The sequence below is a fragment of the Phocoena sinus genome, chromosome 19 (genome assembly GCF_008692025.1).
Source record: "Phocoena sinus isolate mPhoSin1 chromosome 19, mPhoSin1.pri, whole genome shotgun sequence".
Taxonomy (NCBI): domain Eukaryota; kingdom Metazoa; phylum Chordata; class Mammalia; order Artiodactyla; family Phocoenidae; genus Phocoena; species Phocoena sinus.
Genome location: NC_045781.1, coordinates 882,678 through 902,433, shown reverse-complemented (window position 1 = coordinate 902,433; position 19,756 = coordinate 882,678). Strand labels below are relative to the sequence as shown.

Genomic DNA, 19,756 nt, shown 5'->3' with positions numbered 1-19,756 from the left:
ACAAAATATACATCTCCAAACCCAATTTCCTTATCGTTATGTAATAATAAGCTGACTTACAGTTATGAGAGATTTCCCAAGTGACACTGATCAGGACGCTAGCCATATCCTCTGAAGGTGAACGTTTTTAATTTTCATTTTGTTGCTAATGTAGAACCCACTGACAGATAGTGTAAGAAGAAACACGTGCAAGGATTGCAAAGAACAGATAATGGAGAGTTAGAAGCACTATGAGCTGTGTTCATTCCTATACTGAAGTATGGAGTGTGTTCAGATCAAAGAGTGAAGAAAATTGCTTTATTTTCTTCAGATGTCTTTTACATCTATTAAGATATAGAATCATAAAACAATTTTGAAGAATGAATCATTACCAAAGATGATATTCAGTCTCTGCAGTAATGAGTTTTGACATTGATTTTTTAATTCGCATATATTTAAGTGACCACAAGTTTCTCACTGTAAATACCATGTAAAGTTGTGGAAACAGGAGAGGATGAGGCCCCTTACAGATCACTGCACTATAATAGGCATAAAAAAGTTCACATAATATTTATGCTTTTGAAAAATATGGTAAGGGAACAACAGATAATTTTGAGGATCTTAAATTAGGACAGATTTCAAAGTCAACATTTGTTGGTGAAAAGAATAAAAAGACTCAACATTTCAAGGTAATGGCACCACATTCAAGAGACCATCTAATAAGTCACTGAGCAATTACTAAAAAGTTTGAGTCTGTAAATAATAGGAAACCGTCAAATTAAAATATTGAAAAAAAATCCATGCAGCGTCTTAATTTACTACAGGAATATAAACTAATGTTGAAAAGAAAAACTCATTCTGGGAGGTAATGTTACTATGATGCTTTATTAGTGGTAATAAATATAACTTATTTCAGCAAAATTTATCATTAATAACAACCACATTACCTAAATATTCTAGATTGAAATAATATTTAGACAAGTTATGTGCTTCATATCTGCACACATTAAAAAGCATTTTACATGATTAAATATAAAAAGATTAAAACAATTTTCCAATCAATTTGAAGTAAAGCAGACACCACAGAACTGCAGAATTACACATTTAGCCACAGGTAAGACTATTTTTCAATTACCAAGTACTGTTTATAAGTTACTCATAATAAAAGACAAATGATTATTAAATATGGACAATAAAGACTACATGAAAATGTAGGTCTTTGAAAGTTGCTCTTAGGTGCTAATGGCTGTCAAATTTTGCTAAAAATTACTTATATTTCATTAAAAATATTCGTTTAGTACTTAAAACTAAAGTTAAATGGTTAAAAAATACAATCCTTAAAAAATTATTTTAATTGAATTTTTTAACGACTCTTATCATTTCTCCTACATAAATAAACACTCAAGTGACCCATTAGGTCTCCTCTGAAAAATTTCTCACCTTTCACCTACTACAACTACTACTGTAGTTCTCAGTACTGAGCATTTGGCCAGGTAGCAGTTTCAAAAATAAGAAAATGGGTTACATGGGGACACACACAATTCTTGAATTTGCTTCAGTTCTTCCAGTCTTCAAAAGCCTCTACTGCCGATGCAGACGACACGGGTTCGTGCCCCAGTCTGGGAAGATCCCACATGCCGCGGAGCGGCTGGGCCCGTGAGCCATGGCCGCTGAGCCTGCGCGTCCGGAGCCTGTGCTCCGCAAAGAGAGAGGCCACAATAGTGAGAGGCCCGCATACCGCGCAAAAAAAAAAAAAGCCTCCAGAAGCCCGCATATCCCTAGGACTTTTTCCTCTGCATTTGAAAGGAACTTCATCCAACCAATATGCTTAGAAAATTCAAATAGGTGTTTCCCCGGTGGCGATGTCACAGTGGTTAAGAATCCACCTGCCAATGCAGGGGACACAGGTTCGAGCCCTGGTCCTGGAAGATCCCACATGTCGCGGAGCCACTAAGCCTATGTGTCACAACTACTGAGCCTGCGCTCTAGAGCCCGCGAGCCACAACTACTGAAGGCCGCTCCCTAGAGCCCCTGCTCGCCGCAACTAGAGAAAGCCCACGTGCAGCAACAAAGACCCAATGCACACCCAAATTTTAAAAAATAAATTTTAATAAAAAGAAAATGCAAATAAATCTTTTGGGGATCAGCTTAAAGTTCAAATTAGCAGTGAGTTTTGTAACAGTAAATACAAATTTATAAAAGAAAAATAAATCCGCTGAGGCTAAAAAGGAGAGTTTCATCACCGCATTCACTTTCTCTTAGGGCATTTACTTGAAAAAACTTGTTTTTTTTTTCCTTTGCCCATTATTATATAAGAAAATATTTTTAAAGGCTATATATGCCTTTTGTCAGTTTTACAATCTGGGAATCTTTCTCTCCAGGACCTGAGAGAGAGACAGCTCTTTGAAATTCAACCATCACGGAAGACAGCACCCTTATGTTTCAGTTTTTGTGGAAGAGTAGGAGCCTAACTTCAGCAGGTGCCTGGGTCTAATTTATAAAACTGCCTCCTGTCATAAAGGTAAAAGAAATTTATATTTCTTTTAGATAAAGACACTTAGCAGATGCCAATGGCCACCCCAATTACATGGTAAATTTATCATGAACTATATGAAAACTGGTACTGTCAAAAATCCTCTAACTTGAGAACTAGTTCTCATTTATCTCAAAAACACCTATGTAACGGATTGTATTGCCTGGCTATATAAAAGGATGAGATTTCTTACTTAATTCACAGTCTCCTTACTAGATTGCCTGTAATGCACATCACATTCTGCTTTAATGCTTATTCAACAGAAAAAAACGTTTTCTTTCTCTTCTATTTATGTGCAGAGGTTTTCTGGGTTAACAGGACATTTTATTTATAATTATGTTTCCACAACACTTCCAAACTCAGAACTCCAAAACACTGAAAATTTCCTAAATGGTATTATCAGGAAATCCCTGAACTTCATTAATAAATAACACACACATTTTAGAAAGTCATCTTTGAGTAATTATTATTTTTACATTTTTTATTATGGTAAAATATACATAATGAAAAATGCACCATTTAAACGATTTTGAATATACAATTTGGTGACAGAAAGTACATTAACATTGCTTCGCGACCATCAAGACTATCCACCTCCAGAATTCTTACATCATTCCAAACTGAAACTCTGTACCCATGAAACAATAACTTCCTATTTCCTCATATCCCTAGATGTCGGCAACCACAATTCTACTTTCTGATGACTCCCAGGACCTCATGTAAAGTGAAATGATAAATCATACAATATTTGTCAGACAGAAATGATGTATTTCTGTGAAGTTCCACTGAGTGTGCCTGCTTCTCCAGCCTCCCCTTCCACCTCCTCCCCCTCTATCACCTCTGCCACTCCAAGACAGCAAGACTGATTCTTCCTCCGCCTCCTCACCCTACTCAACATGAAGACATCAGGAATGAAGACCTTTATGATAATCCACTTCCACTTAATGAATAGTAAATAACTATCATGCTGTACAGTTAATAAACCTAGCTGTCGTGTATGTATGTGTGTCTGTGTGAAAATCTAATAACTGTACAGCAAGAACTGTAGGAGACTTTTTTGTGTCATCATCATCATCGCCTAAGTATTCATCGTGTAGAACATTGGTAGATATTAGGCTTATGTGCTAGGTCTCTTCCTAATGAGGTCCCTATCATGAAGGGCAAGAGTAAGACCTAAACACACAGGCAGCATCAGTATCAATTCTTCACAGACCCAGAGAGTGAGCCCCCAGGTTAATATCATGAGAAGAGCAAAAGATTAGCCTATAAAATGAAAATAAATAAGCAAAATAAAGACCTTACTCAAAATGATACATTTAATTTCAAAACAACAAAAGCAGAGATCATCAGATGTACTTACAAGCAAACTGCTGCTTAATCACATTGTGTTGAACATGGAAAACCTGGAGTTTAAGTCAAGTTGTGCCATACAATGGTAGTTGCAGTTATATGTGGATATTTATCTCATGGTTGAGTTGTGTGGATAAATTATGAGTAGATTTATATAAATAAAATAATGTCAGACTTACTATTGAGAAGATAAAGTGTGAAATCTGCTATAAAACCCAAAGGTGAATTAGGAAAAGAGACTGTGGTTGGCAGAGTTTTGATGGCTGTGAACTTTGACTCCTGGGGTTACTCCCATGAATATGTTATGTTACATGGTAAAAGAACTTTACAGATGTAATTAAAGTTGCTAATCGTTTGACTTTAAAATAGAGATTACTCAGGTTGGCCTAATGTAATCATATGCACTCTTAAAAGTAGAGAACTTGTTCTGGCTAAGACAGAAGTGGAAGTCAGGCAGATCTGAAGTGTAAGAAGAAAGACTGCAACTGACAATCTCCTGTTGCGGCTTGAATATAGAGGAAGTCAGATGGAAACTATGAGAAGGAGATAAATTCTGCTTTGTGAGTGTGAAAGCGGACCTAGAGTTCCAGATGAAAAGAAATAAATGAATCCACTATTATATTTGGGAGACTTCAACACCCGTCTACCAGAAATGGACAACTCCAGCAGTCAGGAGTGAAGGAATAGAAATCATACAATGTCTGCTCTCAGACCAGAATGGAATTCAAGTAGAAATCAAAAAGAAAAAGATAGCTGGAAAATCCCAAAATACATGGAGATTTAAAAAAATACTTTTAAATAACACATACGTCAAGGAGAAATTTCAAACTATTTGGAACTAAATGAAAACACAACTTGTCAAAACTTGTAGGTTGCAGTGAAAGCAGTGCCTAGAGGAAAATTTACAGCATAAAAGGAAAATACAAAATCATTAGTCTAAACTTCCATCCTAGAAAACTCTAAAAAGAAATCCAAATTAAATCCAAAGCAGAAAAAGAAATAATAAAAATTAGAGTAGAAACTAATGAAATTGAAAACAGGAGAGCATGGGTGTTGGATTTTCTCAAATACTTTTTTTGGCATTTATTAACTTATTTAAAAGATATAGGCTGGGGACTTCCCTGGTGGTCCAGTGGTTAAGACTCTGTGTTCCCAATGCAGGGGCACAGGTTCAATCCCTGGTTGGGGAACTAAGATCCTACATGCTGTGTAATGAAGCCAAAAGAGAAAAATAAATGAATTTTAAAATAAAATAAAAAGACCTATTCAGATTGCCTATTCTTACTTTCTACTGAAGACTTTGAATCAATAATTAATAAACTTCAAAAGCAGAAAGCACCAGGCCCAGATGGGTTCACTGGTGAATTCTGCCAAATATTTAAGGAAGATATTATACCAGTTATCTACAATCTCTTCCAGATGAAATGTGCCGAGGAAATACTTCCTAACTCATTCTATGAGGCTAGCATTACTCTAATACCAAAACCAGACAATAACATTACAAGAAAACTACAGACCAATATCTCTCATGAGCACAGAAGCAAATCCAACAATGTGCAAAAAGAATTATACACCACAACCAAGTGGGATTATCCTAGGTATGCAAGGCTGGTTTAACAGTCAAATACAAATTAATGTAATCCATCACATCAATAGGCTAAAAGAAGAAAAATCACAGTCACATCAATAGATGTAGAAAAAACATTTGAGAAAATCCAACAGTGATTTATGATAAAAACTCTCAGCAAACTAGGAATAGAGGGGAACTTTCTCAATTTGATGAAGAAAATCTACAAAAATGTAACAGCTAACATAATAATTACTTGTGAGAAGCTCAAAACTTCCCCACTAAGATCAGGAACAAGGCAAGTATGTCCTGCTACCCACTGCTTTTCAGCATTGTCCTGGAAGTCCTAGCTAATTCAGTAAGACAAGAAAATAAAATAGAAACGTATACAGATTGGGAAGGAAGAAATAAAACTGTCTCTGTAAACAAATGATACAAATGTCTATGTATAAAATCTGAATCAAAACAACACAAATCCTCAATCCAGTAAGCAATTATAGCAAGGTTGTTCCTATACACCAGCAATGAATGAATGGAATTTGAAGTTAAAAATACATTACCATTTACATTGGCACCTCTCCAAAATGAAATACTCAGGTATAAACCTAACAAAACATATACAAGAGCTATTTGGGAAAAACTATAAAATTCTGATGAAAGATATCAAAGAAAAACTAAATAAATGGAGAGACATTCCATGTTCATGGACAGGAAGGTGCAATATTGTCATCCAAGTGTATGCTGAATCTAAGAAGAGTTTTAGAATATAAGCTCATGATTCTAGAAAGAAGGTGCAAGAGGATTCTAGTCACATACATTGAGATCCCCAGTGCATAGCCCTGCCATGTCTTCTGTACAGTAAAAGAACCTCAGATGTCCTGATGGAAGGGGAAATGCCAGGTTCACAGCCCACATGGACTGGGATTCAGAGAGTAACACCCCATCATGGAACACAGCAGTGTCAGGTCGTTCCTATTACTGCTGTTTTTGAATGAACTTTCTTCTCTTTGTGAATTCACACTGCTTCTAAACACTGCTCCTATCAATTCTCCTAATATCATGGCCCAGGGAGAGTTTGTTGGCTTAGCAAAATAAACCTCTATTAGAATTCTATTTTGATTATCCTCCTTTGAAGTCCATCTCACTTCAATTGTGTTAGAAAATGTACTTTCCTTCAGTTCCTGACTTGCAGTTATGTCAGTTCTTAATTTTCGTTGTTGAAGACATTATACTGTCCCATCTGTCTAAGAATCTGGATTTTCATGAATATAGATTGTAGTTTCGCTCTATATAGCTTCCTCCCTATTCTTGCTAATGAACTGCTTCTCATTCTCTACACCTTGAGGAAGTAATTGACTTAAAATATTATACATTAATGCTTTCCATGTTCAAAAACCATATATATAACTCTAACAGTCTCTCATTTTCAGAATTGTGCCACTTCCTGACATCTATGTGTGATTTCTACCATAAATCATAGCTCATTTTCTCTCTCTCCCACTTCTCTCTCCTTTGTTTGCTATATTACTCTCTTTGGCTTTACCCCATGTGTTTGTTCTCTATCTTTCTGATCCAAGAACATACCTGGCCACAGATAATTTACTAAATGTATGCAGTGACCTTGTACTAAACTTCCATGAAAAGGGAACACAGGAGAATGATGAGCCATCTAGAGTGGCTTCCCAGACTTGGAATCTTCTCCATATGGATTTACTCCTGGCAAAATGAAGAGGAAATGTTACTGAGCTGAAGTCAAGACAGGTCTTAGATGTCATCTTCTCTCTCTCTCTCTTTGTACTTCATATTATTTAGTGGAACCCAGAAGAAGGGATATGTGTTTTGATAGTTATGAAACCTAAAATTTATAGGGCAGTTGTATTTCTGTCTTCTGCTCTTCCAGCTGCCTTCTGCAAACCTCATGTTGCCTCTTCACACTGCAGAGCCATGTATATTTTTATAATGCATTCTTGTAGATGATGGTAGATAACACAGTATGTGGCTGGAGAGGGCCACCAGAACACAAGAGTGTCTTTAACAAACTCAGGACAAGTCCATGGGATTGTTTGCAGGACAAGGGAGGTGATGCATGTTGAGGATCAGGCTACTTTGCTGTACTAGGGAATAAAGAGCACAGAATGGGGAAGGTCTCACAAGGTGAAGGATACAACTGTGGGATGGGATATCTGGAGGACAGCAGGGCCTACAACTGGTTTCTCTGCAAATAACTTCCAACAGGTTCTTATTTGCTGGTGACACATGACCACTAAATAGAAGGGTAAGTCCAGGACCAAGAATATCCAACTGCAATAGAGTAGCCTGTGTTCAAGGACTATTTAAAGATATATGCACACCTCACCCATGACACAATATGTAAAGCTCAATGTTGGAGAACACTGCAGATGGAGCAGTAAGAAAAGCAGGTAACAGTCCAGAGAGATGAGGATTACTCCTGCATGGGAGGTAAAAGTAGAAGTGACAAGTAGAGTTGACAAGTCAGCAAAGTGTCAAGAATGGGGAAGGAACACCAGAAATGAGGTATGGCCACTAGAACTGGCACAAAATACTAATCAAACACAGTTGAGTTTCTCCTATAACTTGAACACAGCCCTGACGTCATGCCCCCCACAAGGTGTCACTCAAAACCAGCAGCCTCCTGACCCATCTTGTTGTGGCTGGATTAATAGCCATTTGTGAACCACTGAAGGCTCTCTAACCTACTCCCAAGATGAGCAAATATACATGGCAACCACGTGATGCAAGTATTTAAAGACATTACAAAAGTGCAGCCAGTACTAGGCCAGAACAACTCAGCACACAACAGGCCACAGGAAAGAAAACTATTACAGAAAACTTTGGAGAGTCTTGCAAGAAAAGATCATGGTCCACGTAATTAGTAACGTCAGTGATGGCAATTCCTGGCATAAGCAGGCATGAGGAAATGTCAGCTAGAGGAAAGAAATAGGATCTGGGGTACAGGGGTGCCTTAGATCTGGACAGTTACCTGGCCAGGGAGAAGGCAAGCAAAATAGGATCTATTGGGCTTCCCTGGTGGCACAGTGGTTGAGATTCCGCCTGCCGATGCAGGGGACAAGGGTTGGTGCCCCGGTCCGGGAGGATCCCACATGCCGCAGAGCAGCTGGGCCCGTGAGCCATGGCTGCTGGGCCTGCGCGTCCAGAGCCTGTGCTTCTCAACGGGAGAGGCCACAATAGTGAGAGGCCCGCATACCGCAAAAAAAAAAAAAAAAAAAAAAAAAAAAGGATCAATTATAGTGACCAGTAGATGCCTGACCCTGAATCATTCTTTGTGAAGCTGCAGGGAAGGTGTTGCGGCTTTTCAAGGAGAAAAGAGGGCAGTGCACACACCTTATCCCAACCAACCACAGCACCTACTTAAGGACTTGTGGAAGGAAGCAGTTTCTGTGGTTCTGATGTAGGAAGGGCAGATCAGGCTCTAGGATAAAAAGAGAGAGCAGGGAATACCTCACAGTACAGAGGTGGGTGTGAGGACCTTACCCAGGGAGGTTTTAAGTTTAAGGTTCTCCAGCATCACATCACAGTACAGGTGTCTCTGAACCTCATAAAGGAGACTCCACTCCTCTCAGGAGAAGTACACAACCACATCTTCAAAGGTCACAGTGCCTTTTCATGGTGCTGAACAGATAAAACCATAAACAACTTTTCTCTGAGTACCCACAATGCATCCCATACACATCTACCCCATGCCCATCCTTCTCCCAAGCCCCCCAACTCAGGGGACAAACCAGGCCCTGGTGCAACTTGTGCTGTTGTCTCCTTATGGGCTCACTGGTCATGAAGTCCAACAATCAGCAACAAGTGGCAGATGGAGAAACAGGTGTCTAAGCTGTGGGCCTGGGGAAGATGCATCCACCCACTCCTGTCAAGCTATTCCCAATACAACCAAAGACACAGAAGTCTCAACACCAGAGCCCTGGGGCCATCAGACACACTCCCTCTCCAAGTACACATGACTTGCACATCCCTCAACACCACAGCCACATGCCCATGGCCACCACGCCTCACTGCCCCAGCGCACAGGCATCTCCCTGGCCTCTCTATATGTTATTTTTGTTTTAATCACCTCCTCTTTACCCCACTGGAATTCCTGTCTTAGGGTTATGGCGATGCAGAAGACACGACACCTGACACTGAACAGATGAGATCAACAACAGTTTATTAATTAGAGATATAGCCTGGGAGAGGAGGACATCACATACCATACAGGGCCACATGAATGTTGTACGCTGGAAAAAAGAAAAAACCCCACCAGGGGTTGTGCGGCGGAAGTTTTTTAGGATCAAGAGGTCGGGGTACAATCTGGTTCCTAGAGGACGATGCAAATGGCTTTTCTGAGTAACTCTGCAGGCCAGTAGAGAACTGAAACCCACTTCAAAAAAGATTAGCAATGTTAAAAAGGAGATGGAAGGTGAAAACAGAATCACTGTGCTAAACCCCACATAAGCAAACCAAGACTTAGTATTCAATACCTAACCTAACTGTGGTTTCAACCTCCAGGAAAGTAACCTTTAACTAATCAGCCTGGAATTTCCTGGTCAGAACTAGTGAGGTAATACACCCAATAGACCCCTTTCATTCCCCACTGGAGGGCAACCTTGCCTGAGACAATGCATTCTTTGCTAATAATTTCCTTTTTCCACACCCTTTCCACATTTAAAAACGTTTCCTTTTCTACAGCTCAGTGGAGCTCCTTTCTATTTGCCAGATGGGATGCTACCCAAAGCATGAATTGTTGAATAAAGCTAATTTGATCTTTCTTTTTTGGGGGGCCTGCCACATAGCTTGCAGGATCTTAGGTCCCCGGCCAAGGATCGAACCATGCCCCGGCAGTGAGAGTGCTGAGTCCTAACCACTGTACCGTCAGGGAATTTCCGCCAATGTGAGTTGAGTTTTTCTTAAGAGAAGGAACTGCTCTGGTCCCCTTGATAAAATGAGAGACCCTATCCAAGATCACCAATTCGAGAGGAGAACTTACACTCAGGCCATTTGAGCCACTCTAGGTTTTATTAGATGTCAAGGTAGCATATGATAATGGGCCTTTATTTTAGGCCTTAAAAATACAACTTTGGGGCTTCCCTGGTGGCGCAGTGGTTGAGAGTCCGCCTACCGATGCAGGGGACACGGGTTCGTGTCCCGGTCGGGGAGGGTCCCGCATGCCGCGGAGCGGCTGGGCCCGTGAGCCATGGCCGCTGAGCCTGCGCGTCCGGAGCCTGTGCTCCACAACGGGAGAGGCCGCAACAGTGAGAGGCCCACGTACCGCAAAAAAAAAAAAAAAAAAAAAATACAACTTTGCAGAAAGCACCCAGAGTTGCCTGGCAAATTCAAACAAGATTCAATATTAGCTTAGACCTCCCATGGCTCCCACTGCGGGTGGAAACGTCTAATCCTTCTATGAAGGCCTCCCTCCCTGTATGGCTATTCCTTGCCTAAGACTAAGCCACACAGAACCACCTGTCGACGTTGGATGCCCATGGCCCTCTTGCATTTCTGTGCTGCTCTTGCTGTCCCTCAGCTATGACAGCCTTCTCTGTCCATCTAACCCTCATTCAAAGCCCAGTCCCACTTACCAACCACCCCAGTCCTATTAATTATCACAAATGACCATACTTGCCCTGACCATATCCACCAGGCTAATTGAAACATTCCAGGCCCCAGCAAAATCCTCACAGAATCTTGGTGAGTCCATAGTGTGGTGAATAAGAAATAGCTCTGGTCTGCATGTCATCTTGCCTCAAACACTCCTATGCCTTGACATCCATCTCATATCTACTCTTCTCTTGGAAGCCTTGGCCACTTGCCAGGCTCTCATGTCTGATACACCCTACCTTTATGGCCACATACCTCCCTCAATTGCACTTAAGAAACCCAAAACCATCACTCAGGTACTCAAGCAAGAGAATAAGTAGTCAGTCTCTATCCTCCACTTCCTGCTTCCTGAACAGCTTTAGGACCGTAACATGAAGATTATACCTCCTGTGACCACAGGTCACTTACTTGGGTCCACATAGTACCTACCACTTTTTGAATGTCTCCAACTTGAACCCCTCTTTTGATTTCCCAACTTGTGAGTCCAGCTGACAATCTGATGCCTCCACTTACTGGTCTCTGAAATACCTCAGACTCTTAACATGGTTAAAACAAAGCTCCTGATACCCCCAGTGATTATTACTCCTACTACCAACTTCCTCATCTCAGTTGGAGCTTCCATCCCTACAGCTGCCAAGACCAAACACCCTGGGGTTATCCCTGAGTTCTCTGTTTCACTCTCTCATCATCCATACTATAAAACCTAGTTGCCCCTTTTTAGAACATGCATCCAGACTCCAATCACATCTCCTAAACCACAGCCCTGGCCCAGTAACCCTCACCTAGACTATGTCAGTAGCCTCCACCTTGCTCTTCCCTCACTCCCACAGTCTGTTCTCCACTTTACAGTCAGATGGAGCCTTTTTAGATCTTGGTAATATCACCTCCCTCCTCTGATCCAAACCTCCCAATACCTCCAAAATAGATGCCCCATTTCTCAGGCAGTCATCCTATATTCCTTTCCTTTGTTCATACCAGAAAGGGAGACCTGTGGTTCCTTAACACTCCCAGCTCAGTTTTAACACTAAGTATTTGCATAACCTGGTAGCAGCTCCTGGGTTAACCTTCCACACTAGTTTACACTAGTCGCCAGAAATGGGAACACCTCCATATCACCCCTGATATAGACTCAGAACCCTGGGCTTGGGGTTTCTCTAGGGTCCCCAGACCCAAGGACTGGGAAAATGGCACATAAGAGTCCCAGGACACCACAAACCAGAAAGCATCCGAGTGAGGGTTGGAGCCAGTAAGGTACTAGGACACCCACTACCATACCTGTTTTGTTTCCATAAGTACTTCTGCAGCCTTCGGACTCTGTGGGAAGAGACAGGCCTTATAAGAATGTAACTGTGGGTTAGAAACGTTGAAGCTCATGCCACCCTGTATTCTTCCTTGCCTGGCTTTGGAGCCAGACGACTTCAGGTTGGTCGTCTGACCCCTGTTACTCGGTGCTCTGTATCACCCTTTACCAGCAGTATGGACTTGAACAAAGATTCAACCTCCTAGTGCTTCCATGTCCTCATCACTCCCCTCAAATCTGTTTTTCCTTTGAAGGGCCTTGGGAAACATTTAAAACGCTAATGTAAATCCTGTTCCCCTTTTGTTCAAAATTCTCCATGCCTTCTTAGGTCCTCACAATGAAGATACAACCCTCAGCCTGACAGTCCGGGTATGACTCCGCTTCACCTTCTTTGTGTCCTGCAGACATCAGATGGACCCCAGGTTTCCCGAATCCTCCCGGCTCAATCCGACCGCCAAGCCTTTGCACCTGCGGGTCCCTCCACCTGTCACTCTCTCCCACGCGCCATCACACTGTCGGAAACAGAGCCCCACCCACGACCGCCTCACCGTCCTGGACACCGCGGCCTGGCCTGCGGGCGCATGGGCAGGTGCCCAGCATTCGGGGCTTTAGTGCCTGATGGGGTGAGGGCCCGAAGGACTACCGTTTACCTGAGACTGGTGCCTAAGAGCCGCCGCCGCCGCCATCGGACTCTGTGAACGGAGCGGCGCCGGGAGCCGCGGGAGAAGTGGGACCAGGGCACGGCGGACCCTCTCCCGGGCCTGGCGCGGGGCCCACGGGCGGCGTCGCCGAGCCTCAGACCCGCCTCTGTGCAATGGGGACTATGCCTCCACTCGGACCTTCCCAATTCCGTCACCCCGTTTCTAACACGGATCTCCGGAACTGACCCATAGCAGTTAAAATGGGCAATAATGTATTGAGGAGGAGGCCGGAGGTCCCGCCCCTACAAGTTGCGCCTCAAACGGAAACTGCCTATTTCCTGAGAACTCATTGGTTACTCATACTGCCCTTTTCCGTTGAGCATTCTGGGTAATGTAGTTCATATGATGAACGAACCTACCAGGTTTTTCAGGAGAAAATTCTAAACTCCACAATGAGCGGTGCTGGAAAACAGGAAAACAGTGGCTCCAGTTATACGGACAGATTTTGTTCTTCATAAAAGGACCATACTAAAATCTGTGGGAGTGCTGCTGTTTGTGTTACCAAACGGAACTTAGTCCGCTGGCTTCACAAAGCCAATCTACTGCCACCTGGTTGTGGTTAAGGCAAGAACAGCATTTACTGCAAGGCACCAAGGAATGGAGTGGAAGACAGGTCTCAGATCCACTCCCATGCGGTCTTTGAGTTAGGGGTGGTGTTTTTGTTTGTTTGGTTTTTCTTTTTTGGCCATGCCACCCGGCATGTGGGATTTTACTTTCCCCACCAGGGATCGAACTTGCACCCCCTGCATTGTTAGCGTACCTGCATTGGAAGCGCACAGTCTTTACCACTGGACCACCAGGGGAGCCCCTGAGTTAGGGGTATTTTTTAAAGGGGAAGAGGAAGAGGCCAGGATTAATTATCTTGTGACATTTCTTTTTTTTTTTTTTGCGGTACACGGGCCTCTCACTGTTGTGGCCTCTCCCGTTGCGGAGCACAGGCTCCGGACGCGCAGGCCCAGTGGCCATGGCTCACGGGCCCAGCCGCTCCGCGGCATGTGGGATCCTCCCGGACCAGGGCATGAACCCATGTCCCTTGCATTGGCAGGCGGACTCTCAACCACTGCGCCACAAGGGAAGTGCTGTGACACTTCTTAATCGTGGATATGGGAATCAGGATGTTTCTGGTTTATAATTCTCTGGCCACGTGGTCCATGGCTCCGGGGTCTGTTAGCTAATCTTGCTTTAGATAAACAACCTGAGTTTGTATGTTAATGATATCTATAAGAGCATTTTTAGTGCCTACGGTGATGTTATTGACAACAGCAATTTTAGTCATCTGATTCTGGTTGATTAGTGTTCAGTTAGCCCAGGATTGAGGTTATAGGGGATAAGAAAGGGAATAAGGTTTTGGATAGAGAAATTAATCATAAACTTTGTAAGGGAACTCCGTTTGAGGGGGACTCAGTTTCATTTGGAGACATTATTTCAGACTCAGTGAAGCAGCCCAGCATGTGCCCAGAATCTAAAAATATCATTTGAGATGCTCTCAGTGGTCACAAATCTAGAGGCATGTATCATTCCATACAGTAATTAAGAAATGAAATGACTCCACTGGAAGCTGAAGCTAATAAACATTATTGTTTTGTAGTTCAAAGGTATGCATTCTCAAGCTTTAGATTCATATTTTGACAGTCCATGTACATTTGGTCAGGGACAAGAGAAAAACAACTCCAGATAGGGCCAGAACATGGAGGATAGAAGAGGGATGTTCACCAGCCTGAAGCAGGAGTGGAAAGATGGATCCCCATCAGTGATTCCTGCATAAAACATTTTTCTCCTCCATTATAATTAATAATTGTATCCAATTATGAAACACTTATCTACTGAATACCTCTTAATCCATATCCTGACACATATTCAATTCCTTCAGGAATATGAAATCAATCTCAAACAGAGAATAAGGAAACAAATGTGGAACATATAGCAAAACATGCTCTCAACACCTTGTTAGAGAAAAACCACAGGCCCAAAATGACATCACTTGTGCTAAAGACCATAATTCCAAAACTAGATTTAATACCTAACCTAATTGCAATTTCAACCTTTCTGAAAAATGTAATTATAATCAACCAGTTTGGAATTTCTTGGCCAGCACCAATGAGGTAATCTGTGGGCCCTCTCTATATCCCCCCTGAGGAAGAAGAGGCAATGAGCATGACAAAACCTGTGCCATTCCTTTCCCCACCAAAGATATTTCAGCCTTAAAATAATCCTTTTCTTTTTTTTTTTTTTTTTTAATCCTTTTCTTTTTGGCAACATCCTTGCCCCACTCCACTTCTGCCTATAAAAACCTTCCATTTTGTGCAGCCCCTTAGAGCATCCTTCTAGTTGCTAGATAGAATGCTACCCAATACATGAATCACCTAATAAAGCCAATTAGATCTTCAAATTTACTCAGCTGACTTTTGTTTAACAACTGAAATATTGGGAATATCTTAAACAGATGATTTCATCTTTTTGCTGGAAAATAATGATGATTTTTCTAGTCATTACTGGGACTGACCTCCACGTGGAATTGAAATTATCTCAGAAAAGCAGCTGTATGGGACTTTCCCTGGTGGCGCAGTGGTTAAGAATCCGCCTGCCAATGCAGGGGACACGGGTTCGAGCCCTGGTCCGGGAAGATCCCACATGCCGCAGAGCAACTAAGCCTGTGCGTCACAACTACTGAGCCTGTGTTTTAGAGCCCGTGAGCCACAACTACTGAGCCTGCACGCTACAACTAGTGAAGCCCGTGTGCCTAGAGTCCGTGCTCCGCAACAAGAGCAGCCACTGCAATGAGAAGCCCGTGCACTGCAATGAAGAGTAGCCCCCGCTCGCCGCATCTAGAGAAAGCCCTAGTGCAGCAACAAAGACCCAGTGCAGCCAAAAATAAATAAATAAATTAATTAAAAAAAAAAAAAAAAAAAGAAAAGCAGCTGTAAAATGGAAATTATAGAAAGCTATTAATAACAATTAAGTAGTGATTCAAAGATGGTAGCAGAAACAGTTCTGGTGAAACATCCATGAATGGTGAAAAAAGTTAAGATCTCCGAGGTGTTTTAGCAGTGATGTCTGAGAAGACATGGAATTAAGCTCAGTACCCGACAAGAATGGTCACTCTGAAGAGTCTGTCTCCAAACTGTGATCCTTCTTCATTCTTGAAAACCAAATTGACCAAATCCCAGTTGGAGGAAGAGTTAAAGAGGACATTCAGAGTAAAGAGGATTGCAAAAATAAATGGAATAGCTGAGGTCTGCACTATAGTATTATCCTTTTAGAATTGTGTCTGCATTTATGTGTGTCATTCTGTGTGTGTCTGTGTTCAGATATTTTCCTATAAAAGTTGTTGGCTCAGGAAAAACAAAGTCATACGTATTTTGTATACAGATCTGTACTTTCCTTTTCTCACTTAGCAATGTATCTCAGACATCCTAAGCCTACTTCCTCATTTCACACTTGATGCCTCCTTGTTGCCACACTTAGTAGACCTCAAATTCCCTATTTTGCATTTCATTGTCCGCATGTTCCATGGCTGCTACAGGAGGGCAGGAGCCAGGCCAGAACTGATCTCCCCTTGCTCCCTGCAAGGTCCCTCTTCTAGGCTATGGGAAACTCTGTTGAGGCACCTGGCACCATCCTAGGCCAGTTCTTCAGCATGCGAGGTCCCCCAGGCCAAATCCCAGTACAAGGTATTGCTGGTATTAAGTCCAGGGCATAAGGAAGCTGTCCCAAGACCTGGGATCCAGATCCATCTGGTCATGCAAGTCGGGGCTGCATTTGGCCTTCTAGCCCACCATGAAGTCCAGGAGGCAGCAACAAAAGCCCTATCATCCTGGCTGTGTTCTGTCCTGGACTGGTCTCTGAGGTTGTCCTGACATTGGAGTTGGCACTGTTCAGGTGCCATAGAGGGTATCAAACGCTGGAGGAAGGAGTGGAGACTCGGCCTCTGAGGCCAGTGATGAGGATGCCTCTGCTGGAGGAGAAAGCTAGGATTCACTGGCTTTCTGCACCTGACCTCTCATTACAGCCCTCAAGGTTACAGCCCTATGCTATCCACCGTTCAAGGCCTGAAATTAGTTGCTTTGTGTATTTGGTCTAATCTGAGTGAATATTGTCCTTATTATCCCTAGGAGATAAAAAAAATTGCAGTCGAGATGCATAAAACATAAATTAATTCATTGGCTACAACAGATTCCTTAGGACATTTGTGCTTTATTTTCTAAGGGACTCGAGAAAATTTCGATTTCCACAAGAAGGATTAGGAAGATACCCATTAGGGAGTTAGATACCCATTAGAGAGTGATCATAATAAAGTTTGTTAGAATAAGTCATCTCATGATTTCTAGATGACACATTAAAAATCTATATTGATTCAGGGTCACCAGAAATCTTTTTAGAGAGAAGGGAGCATAATATTAATAGTAATGAAGATACTATGCACATATAAAATATGTTTTCATACATGGTAACATTTAGAGATTCTTTACATCCCTGCTTACCTTACTATTTTAACTTACATTCTTTTGTTCACATGTTTAGGTGTATTCTTCCTTTCACAAAATGGGGCAGGAAGTTTTTGCTCTTGCATTCTTCAGACATGTTACTAAAATTCTCCTAAGGATCCATTTGAAAATCATCCACCCAAAAGACTAAAATATGCACAGCCAGCTATTACTAAAAAGACACTGCATGTCCACAAAAAATTACAAGTAAAACAGTCGCTCTTCACTTCATGTGGGATTAAGTTATTATAAATAGACGTTATGAGGTTCAGTGTTTAGTCAGTGAAAAGAGGCAGAAAAGTACAGGTTATGAGAGGAAACATGGAGGAGAGATACTAGGCAGCCCTAAAGCAAATGGATGAGGTGGGGCCATGCCTCCGGGACCCTCAGAATACATCCCTTCTGCCTCTCTTTGTCAGTATTTATGTTCCAAATCCAAAAATCTGAATTGTTTTTCGATACAGCATTTATTATTTAATTTTCTGAGATAGGGTCTATCCTTCCAAGAATGTGACACTTACCTGGGAAAAGTGGTCACTTCCCAAATTTACATTTGCTGCCAGGATGGTAGCTGCAGTGATAACATATGTGCAGATATGGAAAGTGGATGTCTGAATACTGAGGTTAAGGTTTTGGATTCCACAATCACTGCCTTGATGGGTAGCGATTATCATTTCACCTGTAAGAACAATGATGTTGTCTGCATGGGGACTAGAGATTATTTCTGGAAAACAAGAGGAGGGTGAGTTTTATATTTTATTTATTTATTTATTTATTGGCTCCACCACATGGCTTGTGGGGTCTTAGTCCCCAACCAGGGATTTAAGAAGGGTCCCCTGGCATTGAAAACACCAAGTCCCAACCATCGGACTGCCATGGAATTCCTGAGTTTTATATTTTAGATTCCACATATAAGTGGTATCATACATATTGTCTTTCTTTGTCTTGGCATAATACCCTCTAAGTCCATCCATATTGTTGCAAATGGCATTATTTCACTCTTTTATGTGGCTGAGTAGTATTCCATTGTATATATGCACCACACCTTCTTTATCCATTCATCTGTTGATGGGCACTTAGGCTGCTTCCATATCTTGGCTATTGTAAATAGTGCTGCAATGAACAAGGGATGCATGTATCTTTTTGAATGAGTGTCTTCTTTTTTGGATAAATACCCACGGGTAGAATTACTGGGTCATCTGGTAGTGCCTATTTTTATTTTATTTTTTTTTTTTGCGGTACGCGGGCCTCTCACTGTTGTGGCCTCCCGCTATGGTGGCCCTCTCGCGTTGCGGAGGACAGGCTCCCGGACGGAGCAGGCTCAGCGGCCATGGCCCACGGGCCCAAGGGCCCAGCCGCTCCGCGGCATGTGGGATCCTCCCAGACCGGGGCACGAACCCGCGTCCCCTGCACGGCAGGCGGACTCCCAATCACTGCGCCACCAGGGAAGCCCCTATTTTTAGTTTTTTAAGGAACCTCCACACTGCACCAATTTGCATTCCCACCAACAGTATAGGAGGGTTCCCTTTTCTCTACACCCTCTCTAGCCTTTATTATTTATAGACTTTTTGATGATGGCCATTCTGACCCGTGTGAGGTGATACCTCATTGTGGTTTTGATTTGTATTTGTCTAATAATTAGTGATGTTGAGCATCTTCTCATGTGCCTCCTGGCCATCTGTATGTCTTCTTTGGAAAAATGCATATTCAGGTCCTCTGCCCATTTTTTAATCGGTCTGTTTGCTTTTCTTGATGTTGAAATGGATGTATGAGCTGTTTATATATTTTAGATATTAACCCCTTAATGGTCATATCATTTGCAAATATGTTCTTCCATTCAGTAGGTTTTCTTTTTGTTTTGTCAATGGTTTCCCTTGCCGTGCAAAAGTTTTTAAGTTTAATTAGGCCCCACTTGTTTATTTATTTATTTATTTTAAATTTCCTTTGCTTTAGGAGGCAAATCCAAAAAAAAATATTGCTATGATTTATGTCAAAGTATTCCACCTATGTTTCTCTTCTAGGAGTTTCTGGTTTCCAGTCTTACATTTGGGTCATATAGTGTTACTAACTCTAGCCACAAGGCTGTATATTACAAGCCAAGGAATTATGTATTTTCTAACTGGACATTTGTATCTTTTGAAAACCTTCACCCACATCTTCCTCATTATATCCAACCGGCTGCAGTTTCCTTCACTCCCTATTATTCCCCTGTTGCTGTAC

At 42.0% G+C, this 19,756-nt stretch overlaps 1 long non-coding RNA gene across 1 annotated transcript; it reads right to left on the bottom strand.

Moving 5' to 3' along the window:
* Positions 1-10,628: 10,628 nt before the first annotated feature.
* LOC116744173 lies at positions 10,629-13,257 on the bottom strand. Its single transcript, XR_004346979.1, has 3 exons — positions 13,002-13,257; positions 12,327-12,365; positions 10,629-10,675 (listed from the first exon to the last, which is right to left on the bottom strand). It is a non-coding gene; the product is annotated as an uncharacterized LOC116744173 (long non-coding RNA).
* Between the last annotated feature and the right edge of the window lie 6,499 nt (positions 13,258-19,756).